The sequence below is a fragment of the Passer montanus genome, unplaced genomic scaffold (genome assembly GCF_014805655.1).
Source record: "Passer montanus isolate IOZ18808 unplaced genomic scaffold, ASM1480565v1 scaffold22, whole genome shotgun sequence".
Taxonomy (NCBI): Eukaryota; Metazoa; Chordata; class Aves; order Passeriformes; family Passeridae; genus Passer; species Passer montanus.
In genome coordinates this window covers 12,081,356-12,104,287 of record NW_024366815.1, presented here as the reverse complement: position 1 = coordinate 12,104,287, position 22,932 = coordinate 12,081,356, and the positions used below count along the sequence as shown (strand labels likewise).

The window sequence follows — 22,932 nt, the reverse complement described above, 5'->3', positions numbered from 1 at the left end:
AGTTGTGTGCTGTTTTATGAAGAAGTTGCTGTGGAAATCTTTACTAATTACTTCAATTTCTATGAATTGTGATACTAACAAAAACATATTTGTAATACCTTTTTTCTTCCCTGCCTCTTCTCCTATCATACTGGAATCAGAACTTCATCTTCAATATGCAAAACTGACATATGAGAGCTTGCCTCACTGTGATTGCTAAGAACAAGTAGATGACAACATGTGTCCAGTTTTCCTGCTTGCTTCTCTGCTGCCTCAGACTATTCATAGAAGTAGAGCCCTGTTTTCAGACTTTCTAGAATAATTTCATATTAAGAGCCTCTCCTTTGAGATGTTATTTTCTGAGTTTTCTGCAACATCCTATCACTTTGTTTGGATTCACTGCTACCCTACTCAATGACCTAACCTTCTCAAGTTGAATACAGAACCTGGTTTTAGGGGCCACTTATGCCTCCTGGTAATCTCAGACAAACACATTATCTTCCAAACAAAATTGTTGTTAAGTAAGCTTGAAAAAAATCTAGGAAGGAGGGAAAAGCCCTGGAAAAAACAAGGTAATTTATGTGAAGAAAAAAAATACATTTCTGCATCCCTTTCTTTCCTTCCCATGTGTAAGATTTTTTTGCTGTTATTTCCAGACAATTTTATTTTTCTAAATAATTTTGCTGAGCATATGCCTCCACCCATCCAGCAGCTCTCATCTGGTTTTCCATAATGCGCTCACATGTACTATTTCATCCCTGTTGGAATCTCAGTGTCTATGGCTGAGCATAACAATTTCCTTTTCCACTTTTCCTGATCCCCTTTCTGCTTGTCATTGGACAATGGTGTGTTGACAATCCAAGTTAATATCTTACCTTCCTTAACTTATCTGTCTTATCTTGTATCTAAGAACTACCAAATGCCAGAGGGAACATCTGTCACCAGATTAGTAAGGATGGGATAATAGGAGCCATAATTATAGCTCTAATTGTGCATATATCTAATAAAAGAAAGTCAAATGTGGTAAAAGCAGATCGGCAAGGAATTCAGACTGGCCTTGTGGCTTGTTTTCCTTCTGGGAAATCACATACTGTCAGAATAGAAAGAATGAAGAAGAGTCACAATTAAGGACATATAGAACTTTCGCCCAGTAATTAACTGACATGACTTTGCAAATGGTTTTACAACAGGTCATATGACTGGGGCTCCAGACACAGAATATAGGTAAAGCTAGAACTGGATTGTGGAGATAGGGATAAGCTGAGTCTCAGTTAATAGATATTCAGAGGCCAAGAGCATCTTACCTAGAGTTTCTGGAGAGAAAAATAGAGAATTGTGAGCAAAATTGCGCTGAAAAATCAGAATCAGATATGCATACAGATGAACAGAAATGCTATCTGTTGGTAATCTAAGCAATAATAAATCAAGAGAGTTTCAGGAAATTTTAACTTAAATACACAAGAATAGATTAATCCCAGATATGGATATTTTCTGTCTAGTTTTCTGTATGGCTTTTGTGGTCCCACATGTCATCCCTATCTCCAAATTGGACAGACATGGTTTGAAGGGTGAACTATTTGGTGGATAAGGAATTGGAAGGATGGACCCAGGCAGAGAGTTGTGGCAAGAAGCTCTGTGTCCAGGTGGAGGCCAGTGAAGAGTGGTGTTCCTCAGGGCTCTGTCCTGGAACTGGTACTATTCAGTGTCTTTATCAGTGACACAGACAGAGGGATTGAGTGTACCCTCAGCAAGTTTGCAGATGACATGAAGCTGAGAAGTGCAGTTGACACTATAGGACAGGATGCCATCCAGAGGGACCTGGACAAACCTGTGCAGTGGGCCCAGGAGGACCTCAGGAAATTCCAAAAGTGTAAGTGCAAAGTGCTGCACCTGGACTGGAGCAATCCCAGAAAAGACCATACACTGGGAGATGATCTCTCTGAGAGCAGCCCTGGGGGTGCTGGTGGCTGAGAGGCTGGACATGACCCAGCCATGGGCACTCCCAGCCCAGAGAGCCACACGTGTCCTGGGCTGCATCCAGAGCAGGGTGGGCAGCAGGGCCAGGGAGGGGATTCTGCCCCTCTGCTCTGCTCTGCTCAGACCCCATCTGCAGGGCTGCAGCAGCTCTGGGGCCCAGCACAGGAAGGACATGGACCTGCTGGAGGGAGTCCAGAGGAGGCCACCAAGACAATCAGAGGGATGGAGCAGCACTCCTGTGAGAGCTGACTGAGCGATTTGGGGTTGTTCATCCTGGAGAAGAGAAGAGTCTGACTAGACCATACAGCAAACTTCCAGTATTTGAAGAGGGCTTACAGAAAAGGCAGAGACTGGTTTTTGCATGGGAAAATAGTGACAGGACAATGAGGAACAGTTTAAAACTCAAAGAGGAGAGGTTTTGATTGAATGTTAGGAGGAAATTTTTTATCCAGAGAGTGGTGAGGCATTGGAGGCTCTTGCTCAGAAAAGATGTGGATGCCCAATTCCAAAAAGTGTGAAAGGCCAGATTGAATGGAGTTCTTGCCAACCAGGTCTACTTGGCAGGAGAGGTTGGAACTAAATAATTTTTAAGGTCCCTGCCAATTCAAACTATTCTATGATGATTCTATGAAAATCCTACATAATGGAAACCAATTTTAAAACATTCCATTGGGTGCAGAGGAGCCAAGATTTAACCTTTACTGTCTGCTTTTGGACAGAAGTCAAATAATAGAAGAAAGTGGAAAATTAATTTGGGGCTTAGATGTGATTTAAGAGGGAAGATTAAGCTTTAGATATAAATTATTTACTACAGAGATAACAAAAGAGAATACTTTGCATATTTAAAGTTGTAAATATAATTTTTTAATTGAATTATAACCATCACATGAAAATTTACCGTGAAGTACGAGGATGAAATTAAGGTAGCAAGTGTTTAGCCTGAATTATAGTAAAATTTTTGTGATGTGAATTGCACAGTGCCACATGATAAGCTTGTTCCCAGGATTTGCTCTGGGATGTAGCCTGGCATGCCAGCTGTGCTGAAAGGTGATGCTGTGGGAAGAATGTGGGGCCACAGGATAGCTGAGAGTGGAAGAAACTCTACAGGTCATCTGGCTCAGCCCCTTACTCCAAGGAGGTCTGATTTCAAAGCCAGCTTTCTTTGCTAGGAATTTGTTCAGTCACATCTTGGCATACTGCAGAGATGGAGATTGCACAACATTTCTGGACAACTTGGGCTGTCCTTAAACTACTCATATGGCAATATTCTTTTACCCTATATCCAGCTGGAATTTTCCTTGCTATGACTTGTCACTGTTGCCTCTTGCCCAATCTGCTTAAATTGATACATTTCTTTTTTCTTTAACTGTTCACAAAGATCCATGTTTTAAGATTCCTGTGCCCTCAGAGATAAAGCACATTTTCTATACAGGATACCAGAATTTTGTCACAGAAACACTTGTGGAAAAGAATTTGTTAGAAAGCTGAATTCACAGAGGGTGAGCAGCTGAAAGCAGTTCAGTTATGAGATGCTTTCTTCCAGTTCTCAGAATAAATTCAGAATGTATCCTTGTTTGGGATGTAGGTTTGCAGGTCACAAGTGGCAACTCTTTAAAATTAAAAATCACATCAAGAACACTTCACAGCTCTGCAACAGACTTCAGAGAGCTTGTGGGAAATCAGCCACCTCAGTTCCTCTTCCTTATCCTTGCAAATTCTTATTATATCCAGTGAAATATGATACTGCTGCTGTAAAGGAGGTAAGGGGCTTCTGCAGCGAGGGCTTGCAGATCCATGCAAGTGGAGTGGTTAAACTGCCCAGACAGCTGGGGCTGAGAAAGGCTGGGGTTCATTCCTTATTGAAAATACACATCATCTTCAGAAGTTGTGGTGAGACAGCCCCAGGTTATGCCTGTTGGTATACTCTCTGTGGTAATTTTTCTCTTGGTATTGTCTCTCCCAGGAACCCTTTCAGCCAGAATTACACTTGAGTGCAAGGGAAGTCTGTTTTGGGAATCTACAAGCTCTCTTCTTTCCTACACATCAGCCCTCAAGTGGTAGCTCTGTAGGAGAGAAGTTAGAAATATTGCTAGAAGTAAGAGACTGTTTCTACAAGTGCACTAAGATTTTCAGTGTTGCTGCAGATTTAGATATGTAAAGATGATTCAATTAAGCTAAAACTCTTTTATTCTGAAATCCTGCCCTGAACAAACAGATCTTTTGTAATTATGCTTGTCAGATTCGTCATGGTGTGCATTTGTACGTGTGTATATATATAATTTTACAGTTATCTAGGATCTGCCATGCATATTTTTTGATGTACAATACTTTGCATATACAACCTGAAAGGTAAATCCTCCTATCAGATACAAGATACAAGAAGATCTCCCCTGAAAAATTTCATATTTTTATGATTTTCTTCTCTACTCCAGTTTGAAAGATGGAGACACCTATTCTAAACATATTACAAGATATGAAACTGGAAATTTTTAGTGTTGCTCTCTGCATGTGTATTCAAAATTGAAAACAGTTTAACCAGCAGATATGACTAATTTCTCTATTGCTTCTATTTCACTTTTTTGGTATTCACCGTAGGAATTTATCTGAAACTTTTTTTTAAACAGTATGGCTGGAACGGAACTTTTGGAACTGCAAGATATTAATGAGTTGGGTAGAAGTTATTTTAAAATAATTTTTATGTGGATTCATGAACTTAATCTCTGTTAGCAAAGCTAAATTGTTATGTGATTTCAAGAAGAGAATGCTAATAATTTTTCAGGTGTAGGGAAAAAGAGGAGGTCTTTTGCGTCTTTCATAGTTTCATTTTAGTTTAAACAAAACCTCCTTAAATACAGGCAACTTCAAATTTAGGAGGTCTATGAAGTTTTGGAAAACGAAAACTATTCATAAAAATTGCTAGGCATAAATTATTGCTGTTTAGATGTCAGTGGAATGGAAATACTTTCCTTCTGTCTTAACTTGAGATTGTTTACTTAGCAAAAAATGTTGCTTCTAAAACTTTCCCATCACATGCATGGACGGAATGGGATTCTAGGGTCTTAAGACAGAACTTTCAAATCAAATCTCGTGTTTGTTTTTTTCTGTTCTTTGCATTGTAATTTCTGTGCAGCACTGAGTGGTAATCACTTTCCAAGTTTACAGAGGAGGGTTGTGTTTTGATTTTCATTGAGGCGTGGATGAGGATTAGCTATCTCTCTTTTGATGTCAAAAGACTGACAAAACATTATGCCAGGCAGGAATAAAAGTCACAGTTTTGGCAGGTACTAGATAAACATCCATAAACCATAAATAATACTACATTATTGTCATTGTGTGTGTTGTACTGCCTACATGTCTCTAATTAGGAAGTAAAGTCTGATGACTACTTGAGACAAGTTGTTGTTATAAAGCAGATAATGAATCTGACTGCAGAGCTAGGATGAAAGCCTATAGGAAACAGGGCAGTACAGCAGTGTCTGGAGAAGAATTCCTAAAGACAGCCTAGAGAAAGGAGTTGCACCCTGTGGGGAACTGCTATGCACTCAGAGGACAGCTTCTGTGAATGAGGGCAATTGCAGCAATGCAAGGTGGGGACAGCTGGGTTGAATTGTGCTATAACTCTGCAGTTCTCTTTAACTCCATGTTATCTCTTTTCTGAAGAAGAAAAATCTATTATTCTGGGTGATCCTTCAGTGGTGTTTCCTTATCACTTCTGTTGTTCCATTGATGAGTAAACATGGAATTCTATTTTCATCACAGCTCTCAGAAAAATACAATCTCTATACCTTAAAAAGGTGTGGAAAGCATAAATTTTCATCTTAAAGGACAAGATGGAACAACCTGAATGTTGAGAAAAAGAGGTGTTTCTTGTCCTTCTGCTTGGGAAGAGAGCTTCAAGTTTGTAAGCCATGGCAAATCAATATAAGCAGGTGCAGGAATCAAAAGCTCATTGCTGATTGTTGCTCAAGATCAAAGGCTCTTTATGTCCCCCTCTAAAAGCTGATTTTTCAGTCTAGCTAAATATATAAATGCACAAACAAACATCCTTGATCTTGAGGAGTAGCCCAGATGAAGTGAATGGCACAATGACATCCAGTCAGCTCTATGTCATGACAGAAGTTCTTCCTGAGCAGGTTGCATGGAATGAAATCACATTAAATGGTAAGTAAATGAATTATTAAGGGGTAAAATCCAGATTCAAATCTGAGTGCAAGACTAATCTATACAAATCCAGCTAAGCTGCAAAAACATCTGCCAAAGGTTAGCTGTTTGACATGGTTTTACTGTAATTAAAATGATTTATTTATTTGCTATTCTGCTAAAATTGATGTAAGGGTGATTTGCAATTCAGTTGCACTCTTCTGGCATTGAAGTAAAATTCCCAGCATATATCCCACAAAAGGCGCATCAGCTGCTTACGCAGGGTGCTTACACAGTGTGCCTCATCCTCTTTTAGTTGCTGATTGCAGCACTCACCTTCTCAGATCTCACAGACCCTGCTGCTACCTGTGGGGAAAGGCTGCCTTGAGTGCCCCATCTCTGGGAGGTGCCACTGGCTGGAGTGGCAGGGCTTGGCTGACCAACACCAGCCTGCAAGGTTGTGTCCCAGTCACTGTGTCACCACCTCAGCTAGATCCGTCAGCAGCTGGGGAAGAAGAGCTGTTGAACCCTTGCCTTCTCCACAGGGGACGAGGGCTGGCCCTGAAGATGTGGGCAGTGTTCAAGGTGCGTGCCCGTTTCATCTCTCAGCAGAGCATCAGCCATGCTCAGGCAGGTAGTTTCTCTTGGTCTGGGATCACACTCTATAATGTGGGGAAAAGGAGCTGTGTGGGTCAGTCAGGGGTTATTTTGAGATAGGTTCATAAATAGTTCAGATGGCAAAACAAGAAGAAGGAACTTAGCAAAAACTCTGGGAAGTGGCCAGTTCAAAATTAGTGCCAGTTCTTACTACCCTTCCAGAAATGTCTTCCTCTATTTTGTGCTTTACGGATCCTGTACCACGGCTGTGCATGGACCTCCCTAATACCATGCCCCAAAAGGTACCTCCACAACAGGTGTAAAACTCCTAAACATTCCCACATTTTGACTGCATGCAAAAGTCTCCTTACATAGCAACATCAGTAGTGGGGTTGAGGTACCCTGCTTTGGACAAATTTCATTGAGTGTTATAAGTCAAAGGCATTTAGTCACCAGCAGTCTTCCTGGATCAACTGGGTGTTCATGGAAATTTTCTTTCTCAATGAACTCACTTGTTCCCTTTTTCTGATGTCCTTGAAAGCCCCTGAAGAGAAGGCAGAATGTACTGGCAATATGTTTCTCTTTGTCTGTGCTTGCCATGGGTTCTTTGCTTGCTCTATTCATCTCTGCATGTTTTAACACCTCTTTTTTTACCCTTGCTTTTGGAAAGCTATCAGGACTTTCTTGTGTCATCTTGAAGTCTCTTTTTAGCCAGGCAGCATGTGTAGTCTTGACTTTGCTTTCTTATAAACATTTTCTTCTTTCTCTCCTTGAGGTTTTCTATTTCCCCTTTTTCTATCCCACTTGTTGGTTTTTTTGGTTGTTGTTTTGTTGTTTTTTGTTTGTTTGGTTGGTTGGTTTGTTTGGGGGGTTTTTTATTGTTTGTTTGGGATTTTTTGGGGGGTGGGGTGTCGTCATTTTTGTTGCTGGTTTTTGGTTTTTATTGTTTGTTTGGGATTTTTTGGGGGGTGGGGTGTCGTCATTTTTGTTGTTGGTTTTTGGCTGGGTTTTTTTGTTTGTTTTGTTTTTTTTGGAATGGGGCGATTGGTTGGTTGGGTTTTTGGGGTATTTTTTGTTAGCTTTTTTGGTTTTGATTGGGGTTTGTTGTCTCCTGATACAGATAATTATAAAAACATTGAAGAGTACTAGCTCTAAAACTGAGCCCTGGGGATCTCCAATGGTCACTAGCTGCCAGCTTGATGTGACCTCATTTACCACACCTCTTTGAGTCAAGCAATTGGTCACCCAAAATATCATGGACTTGCATAGCTGTCCAGGGGGATACTGTGAGAAGCAGCAACAAAACACTTGCTAGAATCCAAAACTATCACATCTTACTCCCCTTGGCCAGCCAGATCGGTGTTCCTCTCATAAAAGGGAATGAATCTGGTTAAGCAGCACTTTCCTCTCATGAACCCATGCTGGCTGTGGTGAAAGACTGTGCTGTCACTAAAATGTCTGTTTAATAACTTTCAGAATAACAGGTCCATGTCCTTCCTTGTGCTGGGCCCCAGAGCTGCTGCAGCCCTGCAGGTGGGGTCTCAGCAGAGCAGAGCAGAGGGGCAGAATCCCCTCCCTGGCCCTGCTGCCCACCCTGCTCTGGATGCAGCCCAGCACACGTGTGGCTCTCTGGGCTGGGACTGCCCATGGCTGGGTCATGTTGTGCTTCTTGTCAAGAAACACCCACAAGTCCTTCTCCAGGGACTGTGCTCTGCTCTCAATCCATTCTCCACCTAGTTTCTATTTGTGCTTGGGATTGCCTTGCCCCAGGTGCAGTACCTGGCACTTGACTTTATTGAACTTTACACTGCCCAACTCTCAAGCCAGTCCACGTCCCTCTGGATGGCATCCCTTCCCTCTTCACCAGACAGTTTGGGGTCCTTGGCAAATATCCTGAGGTTGCACACAATCCCATTGTTCAGCTTGCTGACAAAGGTGTTAAAAAGCAACAGACCCAATACCAACCCATAAGAAACTATCAACTACATAATTAAAGCTACACCCAGACCGGAATCAATAACTGAAAAGACAATCGTCACAAATATTACTATAAATAACAGAAGTTTACTGTTTATAATGCAGCACAAACAACCTTTTCCTATATTTAATACCATATTTCTGTTACTAAAACAAGCTTCATTGTAGTTTTACTCTCTCTTCCTGAAAAGAAAGCATACATGGAAAGCTTTCCTTTTTTAACTGTATAAGTAATCTAAACATATAACATATACAAATATATGATAGTCTAACCAATCAGTGTCATGAACTGGGTAAAACGTCAGCAATAAGGAATGAGAAATGTAATGTAATGTATTTTGTTGCATAACGCAACTGCAATATACAAACCTAACCTGTCTCTTCCTTAAGCAAATTTTTAAATACAGTAGGAAGAATAGGACCTGTTTAAGTAGGTCTATTATACTTTTATTATCTGCATAAAATTATGGTCTGTCCTCATGTTTCCTAAGTGAGATACAATCACCTGCAGGAGCAGGAAGTTCTTTTTGCCCAGTTCATCTAGTAAATTGTATTTTCAGGGAAATGTATAGGGGCTGAATTTCTTCTCTCTCTCATCATAGATTCAACTCAAATTGGAGATAGAATGAAAAAACCTAAAGCAACAAGCAAAATAGTATTCAATCCAGACAAACCATTGATCTTCTGATTTGTGGCAATTCTTCAAACAGCTGGGAAAATATCAGCCTAGGTCAACAACAAATAGCTTTCTTCAACATCTTCAACAAGCTGAAAGTTTGCAGAAAGTATTTTTGTTGCAGTTTAAACTCATAAGAGCTAATGTGTTGTTAATATATCATACACTATTGCGTTTTGTTTGTGAATGTCTTTCAGAAGTAAACAAAACATTGGATGGAATCTCCCATAGAATGTCAGTGAGCAGAAAAATTATTCCCTTCTGCAAATTAAATAAACACAAACACCCATTTTTATTTCTCTTTCTGTGTTCAAGTCCTTCCCTGGACTCTAATACAAACAAATTTGCTCTTTTGAAATGTATTTTAGATGTTGGAAATATTGCACTTTTTCCACCACAAAATGTTTGGGCACAGTATCTTACTCAGTTCACTTCAAGAACTGGAATATTCTATTGTTGGAATATTATTGTCAAGCGCTTTTAAAAATCTGTCCAAGCATGTCAGACTCGAAGCTGTTATGGGCAGAGCACATCTAAATAGGCTGTTATTTCTGTGCCTAGTTGGAAGCAGAGGTTTGAAAATCTGGCCACAGAGATACTCACTACTTGGAAACCAGGAGACAACAAAACTATTGATATGAGCTGTCAGGCCATTTGAGACAGATTGCCTACATATGAAGATTTATAGTTTTTCACACATCTCTGATGTTCTTAGCACTGTGTAATAAACAGAAAAATAAGACATCGTCCTGCCCCTGCTTTTCCTGGAAGTCTGTATTTGAAACAGCATGTCATGCTCAGGGATGTCCACCTGACTACATTGCCTGTCACCTGAGAATGCTAGTAAATTTTTTGTTCTGTTCTTGTTTCTAAATTTATTATAGGAACATAACTTCCAAGGGCACACTTTATTTTTGAACTCAACTACTATTTAAAGCCCTACTTTTCTAAATTTGATCTTCTCCTGCATCCTGGTTGAAAGTGCAGTGTACTCAAAAATGCAGAGGCATGGTAGCTTTTTGTTGTGAGATTTAGGCTAATGGATGCTGCTACCACAATGTGATCTTTGATAGCGAATTTTCTTTTGCAGGTTATCTTTCTAATGAGCAAACTGGCAGATTTAGGATGCTAACCAATGGAGCTGTACTGTGCCATATATTAATATGAACCTATTGAATGACTCAACAGGTCAGTTTTAGAAAAAAAAGACTTCTGAGGCAGAGTTCCACTAAAAATGCAATGTCTGGCTAATTACCAGATACCCTCCCTGCCTAAATGTCAAAAGGTTTGCAGGGGTAATGCCTCATTAGAATAAAATAGAGGGATGAGAACAATAAGGGCTTGTGGCTATGTAAGGGAGATGGTGTTGCAATATGCCTCGTCAAAAGAGTTACTGCCTTTCACTTCAAAGGTTCTCAATGCAAAAACACTCACCATGAAACCCTCTGTGCAAAGAGTTAAAGCTGCCAAAGGGCAAACAGACTTCCTAGCTGGGAAAGATGTTTTGTACAGGAAAACACTCCTCTGAATTGTCTGATCTCCAATCTTTCCTTGATTCCTCTGGCCCAGGACAGTGGCAGAAAAAGGAGCCAAGACTCCGTGTTTAGCTGCTGGGCTGTGAGCTAACAGCAACCTCAGAGTCCAGGGAAGGAAGCGGAACGCTTCTGCTCTTGAACAGAGGTGACTTCATGAGACGTGCAGATTTTTCTTCTGAGAGGTGAACTTTTGTGCTGTTTCACAGAGCCAAAACTGATGTAAATATCCAAGGGATCACAGGGAAATATTTTGAGATATCTGTCTTGATTCCTGTTCCAATTGAGAAGCTAGCACCAAAACCTCTGCATTTACTGATGGGAAACAAATATATAAGAAGACAAATCTTAGATCTACCTATCCCCCTCTTGCTCTGATAAACATTACATCCAAACCCAGGAAGAGAAGGGTTCAGTGCTCATTCAGGATTGTTTTTCATCTCTTCCACAATTCTTTTTCAAAAAACCAGGATGTACAATGGTGCCAGTGCTTCTTTGTAGTGCTGGGGTTTTGTAACAGGGTCAGCATTTCCCCTGCAGAGGGACTGTCATAACCCTAGCTCTTCAGCTGGGTGAGGGCAGGAAATCCCTTTCCAACTGATGGGCCAAGGTCTGGCTGCTCATAACTTAAGTCACCCTCAGGACAGATAATGAAATTGCACTGATGAAACTTCTTAGCATCAGCTGCCTCAGCGACTTTGGTAATTGACCATAAGAATGGGAATGACTCATTCTTTTAATCTGATTCACATTTGCAGCTGTTATTGATTGAATAATATAATATTTGCCTTCTTATCCTCCTCCCTCCAGCAAAGTGGCAAACCAAGACATTTTTAATGGTGCTAAAATAGCACAAATGAGGCCCTTTTGCCTCTTTTCAAATGTTCTCTTTCCCCGTTCTTCTTCCTCATAATTTGTTCCTCTGCTCCTAAATCTCTTTACCTGTAGTTCCTGTTTTGTAGCATACTTATATACATACACATGTATATATACAAGGATTTAAATGGTTCCATGCACTTTATACTTGTCCAGTGTTGGTCCATGTTCCTTAACCCCAGGAGATCATCAGAGCCCCATTTTGCTCCCAAGTGGCTCGAACATCACAGCATCTTTGTCCATTTCTGTTGTTTCAGTGGGTGATGATGGTAAGCATGAGTTCTTGGCTGTCAGACTGCCTCTAGGAAAGCATCCAAGATATCATGATGGGAATATGGAAATGAATGTGTTGGCATATTAAGGAACTCCATGTTAAAGGAAACTAGTGGGATGGGTTTTGCCTCAAATATTAAGTGATGGCTCAGGACAACTTTACTTATCCTTTGAAAAACCCCCTCTTTTCCTGTATAGGGCCATTAGTCAAAATCTTTCTAGACATGCTTTAAATACAAGACTCATTTTTTGAACCCTGAGAGTGTTAACACCCTTGGGGGCCAAAGAAGGCATTCAAAAGTCATATTTCCCAGCTGAGTGTACGCGGTGTATAAAGTCTTTCAGTATAATAAAGCCAGGTAATGGAAATGCCACATTGGGCTTTTTTTTTTTTTTTATGTCAAGCAATTCCCTAATGAACAGTGTCATCTGTCTCTTCTAATTTGAGCTTTTACACCTTCTGCATGGCTTAATTCTTGTTAATTATCAATCTAAGTTATTCAGTTGCAGAGGATCTAGTACCTGGCAGCAAAGGCTCAACAGCCCTGAAGTTCTCAGGGCTGTGTTTGTCAGTCCTGAGACCCCATCTCTGCAAGTCCCCGTACCTAGGCAGGCAGTATGCACACTCTCTGCTTCTGCCTGTCCTGCAAAGTGCCTTTGTGGCCTTCCTGCCATAGCCAAGCCTCTCCCACCTGAGAGTCTGAGTGCACCCTCAGATTTTCTTGTCCACTCTGCAGCTAACCTGAATTTTTCTGCTGATTATTGACACAGAAGGACCCCATCCTTCCCTGGATGGTGGACCCAACTCTTTTTTTCCTTGCTTGTTTTCAGTCAATTGTTGTGATCACCTATCTAGCTTTAATGATTGCATGATTCTGAGTTAGTAGCTCCCAAAAGTTTACAAATTACAGATGTTCACCTACAGATCAATGTGTTGGTACATTCTAAAACCAGGTTGGTAAATACAGAAATGAGGTGAGAAAAAAGAGAAAGAGCTAACATATAAATGAAGAATAGTGTAGCTGTCTTTGGGTAGCTGCATACATAGCTCAAAATTTGCTTTTTTTGCACATATCTATGGGCAAAATCTTCTGCTCTTTCATTAAATGTTGCATGGTTTTGCAGTAGACAAACAAGACTGGACCAAGAGGAAATTACTTTGCTGAGACTACTGTTCTTATGAGAGAAATTGGCTTGTTCTACCTTTGAACAAGCTTGTGATTTATTGTGTTTATCTAGCAGAAAGTAAGTTGAAGCAACTTGAAGCATTTGGCCCAGAAAATCCCCAACATATTGTACTTCCGTACAAGACATGTGCAAACATGAATGAACACTACTTAAAGCCTTCTTCCTGATCTTGTGCATTCCTGCACTGGGTCACTCTGCTTTACATGTAGTTGAACTGAATAAATGGCCTGTCTTGAATTACATCTTGGATAAACTGGGTGTGTAATGTATCCAGCCAGCTTTAGTGTTCATAACTGTCACTTGTATAACTAAGCAGTGCATTTTTGAGGCATTGCCAGGTTCAGAGACATCTCAGAAGAACAATCTGTTCTTACAAACAAAAACAAATTGTGGTGGAGGAAGACAGCAAGAAGGAGGGAAAACAGTGCTTGATAGATATTACTGTCTATAAGCACTTCAGTTCCAGGGGCAAAATAATGGAAATCCATTCAGATTTTAATTGTCTTCTTCATCTCTCCAAAGCATTCTGTGATAGTAACAAAGGACAGAAATTATTCTGTTATTCTATCATACTTGGATTACTTCCTGCCCTCAGACTCAGGGGAATGGCGTAGGTCATAGTCTCTACACTATTTTCCAAAAAATGTCTCTGCTTCATAGTAGCAATGAGTAATATCCTCTCTCTTTGCATGCACTAGATCAGAGAATCCCTCTTTCACCTCTCCAGTAACATTGTCTGTCTCCTAGAGTGAAGGCAACAGCTCTTCAAATATTGGAAGACACAGTCCAGGCTCATAAAAATATCTGAGCAGCAGGACTGATGGATTTGCAGTCATTTCTCCCACTCAAACCTTTTAACAACAGTCTGGAAGAAGTATACAGAAAAGCTGTATTTCAACAAGTCAGGGACCTATGGAATCAAGACTTGGTCCACACAGCAAAGGACCTTTTCTTCTCCCAGCCGTCTCTCCACTCCCATCCTCTTTGTATAGCTCCCTCAGCCTTGCATCTGGTTTGACAAAATTTCTTCTTCCATTGCTCTCAAACCACCCCTTCTCTTCAGAGTGTCACAGCTGCTTTATCATATTAAACTCCCTTTGTTTCTCCTGGTTCATTGAAAAGGTCAAAAGCAACAGTTTGTCTTTCTCCTCCCAGGAAAAGGAGCACAAGCAGAGGTCAGCCATGCATTAGGGCAAGCGAGTCTTTACATCCATTGTCATTTCCTCAAAAAAAATGAACATGGGTGTCGGAGTTAGAGCTGGTATAATAGAGAAACTTCTGCCTTACATTAAATAGAGCTTATTTCTGTAAATACTTAGTTCTCAGCAAAGTTTCGTTTCCATGGAAAACCTGAGTTAAAAAAAGAGATGGACAAGCAAAGAGAAAATGAGAATGTTCCTGTTTTAGGTTTAAGATCCATACATGAATGAAGAACCATTTATAACCTCTCACTGGTCCTTATTCTTCAATGTATTCTGAGGTGTACGGCCTATATCCATAGGCAGTACTCCAATACCCTAATGCAGACCAGATGCACTTACATATCTTGGGATGAAAAGCTTTAAGAAGACAAAGCTAGTGATTCTGATTGGCCTGTTTTGGCCTCCTCTGTGGTGTCTGCCTGTCATTTTTTTTGCTTATTTGATTCTTTTTGCAGGATCTTTGACCTAACCTGTAGATGACTTTTTACTTTTATTACTCAGCAGCTTAATATTTTCAGCTGTGTAGCTGGTTGTCAAAAATGATATGAACACATGTACAGAAGAACTGAAATATGAACTCAAGTGTGTGAAAAAACCATAACAAATTTGTACTACTTTTTTTTTTAAGCTTTTGCAAAACCACTGTGAAAAGGTATAAGCCAAGCACTCCAAGCCTCATTGTCTATCAAAGCAATTGGGAGAACTGACAGTGAGGACTGAGTCCATTCCATCATACCACAAAGGATCTGGAGCTCTGATTTCACACATGATAACCATAAAGTGTGTTCTTCACCTAAAAGCTCATTAGAAAGCATGATGGGCGTGCAGGCATTTGGCAGGGCAAGAAGATACAAGGTCTGTGCAAGGTCTATGCTCTGTATGACAGCAAGGTGAAAGAAGGAATTCCTGAATTTGTCTCATTTTGGTGAGTGCTCTGATTGATTTTATAGAAAGAATTAACTACTTCCAATCAAAGCTATTTCAGCGAAAAATCTTTTTGCACCACATGAGCCTCAGAAACTACAGTGCAATTTCCAAAGCTTTGTAACACCACAAAAAATTAAAAAATTAGAGGTGAGAAATTTGAAGTAGCATAAATAGATATTCCATTGGAATAAAGAGGTGGTATAGTTTAGATTATTGGTCACTTCTGGTATTTTGTTTTTTTCTGAACATTAGATAGTTTTTATTTAAAGGGATGTGCAAATTGCCTGCAAAATTGAAGAGCTGGGGATAAAGAACATTAGGAAAAGAGCCCAGAAAAAAATTTCAAGGTGTTATTCTGGTTTCTCTGACCTTCTTAGTGTCACCATAAATAAAGCCCTCTTAACAAACTCAGAGTCATATTTGAAATACTAAAGTTCACCCTAGTTCTCTCCCATCTGACTGTTTAAATGAAGGATCAAATTCCTTTGATTCTTGTATCCTTACCAGCCAGGGACTTGAAGGCCTACATATCACCCAAATTCATCCAAATCCATCTAATGCCACATAAGACACATGATGGTCTGTCTACCCATCTTAGCATGCTCAGCATTATTCTTTAAAGAGAAGGCTCCAGAGGAAAAGATCTCTAATATTTCTTTTTTGTCAAGGCCCCTCAAAGTAAACACCACTGGTGAAAATATTCTTTGCTGTTTTTGTGCTTGTAACAACATATTTTTTTTCTGAAATTGAGGAAAATCTAGTTTGCTTGCAGAGTATTTTTCCTCCTACCGTGATGAGAAAATCATCATCCATGGAATACTCATGGCTGTCATCAGGTGGTGATTACAAAGAAGAAAATAACGGTGTAATTTTTTGGGGTTTGGTTGTCCTGTGTAGGTTTAGCAGGTAAAATCTATTATTTTTGTGGGTTTCTTCCAACTCAGGATATTCTATGATTCTAAAAGGAATTATATTTTAATGTCCTTCTGCTTCCCTATTTTTGTTTTTCTCAGCAGTGCTACAAAAAGCAAGGTATTTGTGACAGTTTTCATTTCCCCTGTTTTCAAGGTAAATGCTGATGTTCCTGGGAGACAGTCTATTTAATTATGTGGATCTGGCCTACTTCTGAGAAAAGTGGGGAAGGTGTGAGGAAGGAGATTTTCGTGTCTTTATCACCCTGAGAGCAGCAGATCTCAGAGATCGCTGGTGCTTGAGGCTGCTTGGCAGCCATGCTGGGCTCTGCCCCAAGCCATGCCTGCACTCAGGCCATGCTGCGGGGACATGTTGTTCTCATTCATATATCCAGTGATTCTGCAGGTGTAGAACAAAACAGAAAGAAGTTTTTGGGTTTTTCTGCTCTAGTTCCATGTCTCTTACGGCCCACAGCAGAAGTGTTTTTATTAGATTTTCAATAGCCTTGTGAATATATTCAGCAAGAGTTGAACGGGCAAGTCTGGCCCTCATTGATGTTTAACTGCTTGTGGCTGTATTGCAGAGATGCTTTTTCAGATGGATAGGTAGCAACGTAAGATTGATTGTGTCTTCAATGGAGATAACTGAGCACATCTACTCTTTCTATATGGCATTTGACACTGCCAATGCTTTAGTTCATTTTGTAATCTCTTGTTGTCCCAGCAGTCCCGGAAGGCAAATATTCACACTGAAGCATCACCCTCACTGTGGTTCCCTCTATACATGTTCAAAATTTTCTGTGTTAAGGTACTTACCAAGTATTGGAGGGTATTGGTATTAGGTTTCTTTTGATGAAGCAATTAATTGTATCAGAGGAAAGAGCAGGAAATTCTGGAGCAGGTAAGAAAGTGAAGGCATACAGGTTACAGTAGATTCACAAAAGAAGTGTATAACAATAGACACTGAGCCTACTAGATGAAGCAAGACTATGGAAAATTATCTCTAGGACAAAAAAAACCAGTCACATGAACAAAAACAAAATCTAAAAAGACCTTGAGACCACGTGAATTATGAACAAACTAAATTTCAAACAAGCTTCTGACTTCTATTTTCTTTAAATGATTTGCAAACAGCTATCTGTAAACTGTTCTGTGTAATTGCTGAACATTAATATGTTTTTATTTACTCTAAGTCCAAAATAAACAATCAGCCTCACAACAACCAAATAGACAATCTCCATAGCAGGCCTCCAAGATGGGAAAATTTAGGCTGCAAAAAAAGGTATCTACTGTAAAGTCTATGGCTAAGAGCATTCCTTGTCTGGTGGAACAAGGCTGTCAGCTGTCCTCAGATGAAACTTGAAAGAATTCTTCATCTTTCTGTATCTTACACAAAGGTCAAAATACAAAGGCAACCATTTCACCAAGGAGGTGCCTTGCTGGTCCCTGCACAATCTGCCTGTGCACCACTTCTGTGGCACAAAATTTGAACCATGACTATGAGACCTCTGCCATACTCTGCTCTGCTAAACCTAGAAGCACATAGCATGAACATCCCAGAGACATCACTGCAAGATACAGGGGCTGTAGGAGTGTCAGCTAACAGCCCATGCTGGGCTTCTAATACAAAAAACAGTCTAAGCAGGGGTGGGAAATAGAATAGAGATGTGTCTGTGCAAACACATACTGAATGATATTACATTTGTGGTTTGTTCTACTGATTCATGACTAATAAATGAGGAGTTGGAAGATTAGTAGGGGGAAAATTAAAGCAAGGGTGATAGGGAAGTAATTCTTGCAAAAGTTAGCACATGTGCACCTGGGCATTTGGCAATGATTTATGGTTTATTTGTGTTCAAACTTGTCAAATAAATTAATTAAAAAAGATAGTAGTACCTCATAGTTTATAATTAGACATTTGCAGTCAGAGCAGGGTTTAAAAAAAGGACTGAAATCACATGGAGGACCAGCCTTCTTCTTTCCAGAAGAACTAGGACACCTCTGAAGAGCTGTGTATTCAAAAAGGACAAAGGGAAGAAAACATAAAATTTCCCTTTTGGCAACAGGTCAAATGGGCAGTAGAGACTGAGGTCATGACAGACTTCGGTAGATACACATAATGACAGAGGAACTGCCAGAGCTTTTGCTATATGAGTGGTATTAAAGATAATTCCTGAAAATTTGACCTCAGGAAGCCAGGCGAGGGTCACAAAATGAAGGTTTATTTGCTCAGAAAGACAGGGCTGGAAAATTATCTCAGAAACTTCTTTATATGTCTGACGTCTGATATGTTTTTTAGATTCCAAGCAGAATGCTGCAGTGGGCATGTGTGAAGATGAAGATCTGAAAGTTTCAGAAATATGAACAGAAGAAGGGAGCTGAATGCTGATGATGGTATGTAGGAGTGAGCATCAGCACTTTCACACTGCTTAGATGTTAAAGTGAGTGGAAGGAACATTGTGAATCTATCAAGAGATAAAAGGTAGGAACAGAGAAAAATTAAGAGGGAAGTGAAAGGACTGAGTTTTGACAGTACTAGGTCATATCTTCAAAGCATGTTTAATGGTGAAACTTCACTGATATGAGCCAAACTCATCTAATTTCCCAGAAGCTGAGAATCTTAGGTGATCTGGAAGAGATACAGGCTAGAAAGTGAGGACTGCAAGAGCAGACAGAACCTAGACTAGCTTGCAGTGGGGAGCAAGCTAGTCCAGAGCTATTCAGAGGTATCAAAGACCTGGTTAGACAAAATAGTGCCAGGATTGACAGAGTTGGGTGTAAGGACATGATGGCTCATTTTAGCACTGGATGGCCTGATTCATGTTCTTTCCAAGCACAGCAAGGATGATTTAGGTTAAGGCAGACTAAAGCCAGTATTCTGAAAAAAATTTACTGTCCTGTGGACTTTGACCTGTGAAAATGTACTGTCCTGTCTGAATTTTGCCCCATAGCAACTGAAGAGCTAGCAATAAAATCCATTCCTTTCTTTTGGCACTAAAATCTTATTTCAGACAAAGAAAATACAGATCAATTAGGTTGATACCAACTCAAAACAATTTCTTGTGGTTGGGAAGTCACATCTGAGAGTGACTGGCAAAGCAAATGTGAGATGAGATGAGATGAGATGAGAATAGCAACATTCAGATGGGAGTCCAGCAGTCGCATCTCTGATGCAAACACATGTTGTGAAGGGCTTCTTTCAAAGCCGTGAGAATACACATACACACACATCATTTGGAGGTAGCATTAACTTCAAGTGAAATGGGTGTTTTATAAAATGCAAGGAATTTGTATTGCTTCAGAGAAATACAGGGACTTTTTACAAACTAGGAGAAAGACAGCTGCTTTTCACTGAGAAGGTCACTTTTCCCTGAATGATGATTCCAGCTGAATTGGGAGGACCGGAGGCGGAACAGAAAAGCTTATTTTTTTTTTGTAGACAGTCACAAGTTCAGACACATGAAATCCACAATAGGTGGTAGTTGGATTGCAACCATAGTTGTGTCCCAGTTCTGAGAATGAAATATTTGTACCAAGCAGTCAGGATATAAAATACACACCCTGCATAAAAAAAAAACTTACCAAGGATGGCTAAGGCAGATGCTGAGGGTGTAACATGGAACTAAAGGAAAAAAGACCAGTATTCTGAATTGGTTTATTGTATTTTAATGCATAGGCTTCCAGGGATCCTGACCATTCAGACCTGCATTTACTGCTTATTTTCTTCATTAAAAATCACCCCAACATACAATGGGCCACAAAGACTTGAGTCACGTGTGTCAGATCAGGATCAAACATTCCACAAAACTCCAGAGTTTTTCAAATCCAAGGTTTTGCTCTTTCTGACTTCATAGAGAATAGGTCGTTTTGTGCTTCATGTGTGATTTTCTTCACCAACAGAGAAATCCTTGGCTGAGTGGTTTTTCTCTGGTGTCTTCTTCCAAGATACCACTAAAATAAATTAATATAAGCTGGTATGTATCATAAAATTGTAGCAGAAAATTGAAGACAAAATGTTTATTTCAGACTGAACTTTATCAGTGCTTACAATTCAAACCTTCATTACCAACTACTGGTTTTGTCTGAAGTTTCACAGCTTTATTCTGAGAAGGCCCAAACTGGTTGTAAGTAGAAAGGATAGCTGCACATATAAGTAGATGGGATCCAACATGTCAAGCAAATGCACTCTCCTAACTGAGCAACTGAGTGAACAGTCAAGCTCTTTAGACAGTCTAATGGAAAAATATGGGAATTAAGCAGCAGTCTGTGAGTTTTTTGAGGAGGAACAGGGAAGCCCTGGACTCTATATGTCTCTATGGCTATCGGGAGTTTTCCAGAAAACTCTTTTGACTGGGTGATCGGGATACATAAAAATGGGGTCAACTGATGAGGCGTTTATTGCAAAATCAGTCTCATGGAAGGGTGAGACTAAGGTTGTTACATGCAAAGTTATCACATTAGAAGCCTTGCATCGGAAGCCATTGTAATTCTAGTTACAAAGTTTTTTATAAATTTCTTATCCAATCAGCTACTTTTACATAACTCATTAGCACCTACAGAAACTTATTGCTGTATCTTCTACCTTTTTTTTCCTACAACAAGATCTATTGTTAAACTCAATTGTTTTCTACTATCTTCTACTATCTTACTTAATATATTTGTTCACTTATATGAGGCCTATACTTACTTGTTTCAAACTTATTTCTGCTTAAACTATGAATCTTTATTCTTACTTTGTGTCTGTTTCATCATTCTATTCTAGAGCTCCAAGGCCTTAGGCCAAACACTGTATCCATCTCTGTCTCTGAGCTTGTATACTCAAGGCCTTGGGAGCTCTCTGTGCTTGCATTTCCCACAACTGGGAGGAGGCCTTTCCTTTGGCTAGTATGTCCAATAGCTGGATAACAGATATTTGTGCATGCTACCCTCTTCTCTGTCTTTCCCCTTGCTCAGATTGCAGGTGCTGCACGTCCTGGTTCTCCTGCCTGTGGTCTCCAGCCCACTCCTCTGTGCCGGCTGTGCTGTGCAGCCCAGCAGGCGAGGCCAGCAGCTGTGTGCCCATCCCACATAGACCTCTCCCACCAGCACCATAAAGAGCATCCGTAGTTCCTTCACACAGCCTTGTCCGCCCAAGGAGCATTACGAAAACCTTTCACAGGGTTTTGTTTGTGCTCTGAGAAGCACAAAATCCCCTCTTATCCTGGGCAGCTTCCTCATCAGCCAGGGTCACCTACATGGTTTTAAAGAGAGGGCAAAATAGCATTCAAAAAGGCTGGCTAATGCAGGAAATGACCATTTCTCCCAGATGAGGTCCCTGCTCTCTCCAAACAGCACTGGGAAGTGAGACCAGCAGAACTTAACCTCCAAGGGCAGCACCTAGAGTTCTCCACTGCAGATGCACTTCCATGTATGTTCAGCATTCATTGCTATAATGCAGTAGGCTTAAGTGGGCAATGAGGAGAAAGGTTTGTGTTGATTCCTTTTCCTGTGCAACTTGACATGACATTTCCTTTCCCTGCTTGTGGTCTCCCCTAGTGCTGGGCCAAATCCCTACTACGTGCTTCTTGCAACCAGCACAAATCAACTAGTGTGGAAGGAATGAAAAATATCAGTAGGACTTCTAGGCTAACAGCTTATGCAAAAAGTAAGAAAAAACCCATGAAAATGAAACCATGAAAAAAAAAGAGAGATTCCCTGCCTTTAGTAGAACATTACTCAGTCATAAACTATGTACTTTTGAGCTTTTTTTGCTCCCCTGCCAAGACTCTCAGAGAGGCAAAATCAGGATAGATACATGAAAAGAAGAATAAAGAATAATATATAGGAAAGGAAAAAAAACCACCATGTCCAAGTGTCACCATAAATCTCTCCGCTGCTGTTTACCTGTCTGATGTTTTCCCAGTGATGGCAACAGAAGCTATGTGCTTAAACTGTATTTCAAAAAATTGATAACTTCAGAGCATCTCCATTTTCTGCCCTTGCCTTTTCCTGTTGTGTAACTGTGTGTCAGGCCAGGAGCCAGAGCTGACGTCACAGAAGACTGCCCTGGGTCTTGCATAACCTTAATAGGACAGCCACTTGGAAAGTGTTTATGTGCCATTGGTTTTCTAACTATTTTACTACATTAGGAGAGCAGAGTCACTATAGACCAGGCAGAAATATTAATTGCATTTCCATCATTGATGTCGACCATGAGGTATTTCAGTAGGCCCTGGTATTTCAGGTCCTGTTTCCAACCCAGGAGGAGAAAAACTCTAGCTGTGCCAAGTGATTGCAAATGACTGCAATGCAATCCAGGAGGGTCTTGTTACCTCAGAATGATTTGTGATTACTCTGTGGGATATCATCAGAAAGATGCCCATCATGCTGCAGATGAGTTCAGGGTCCATGCCCAGCATCATATCATTGATGTCTCTGAATAAGAGCATTCCTGTTTGCTTGTGGTGTGCTGCTTATTGGCCCCAAAACATCCAACATGCTTTTTATATACATGGTAGCAGACTTTGAAAATAGAAATGTGAGGAAACTAGAGATAGAGGAAGAGGCATCCTGCTCTGATTTTCTCCTACTCTTATTGTCTCCTGTTTTCTCCCTGTTTTCTCTTACTGTTTCTCCTTTTTATCCCTATTCTTAGTTTGACACTTCTCACCGGACACAGATCCACTCTGCTGCCCTGT

The 22,932-nt window shown here is 40.3% G+C and overlaps 1 long non-coding RNA gene across 1 annotated transcript in view; it reads left to right on the top strand.

The window, feature by feature from the left end:
• The window catches only part of LOC120502345, a 123,360-nt gene that overhangs the window by 76,944 nt on the left and 23,484 nt on the right, over positions 1-22,932 (top strand). The window contains exon 4 of the long non-coding RNA XR_005627514.1: positions 18,555-18,649. This is a non-coding gene — a long non-coding RNA (uncharacterized LOC120502345). The remainder of the gene's footprint in view (positions 1-18,554; positions 18,650-22,932) is intronic.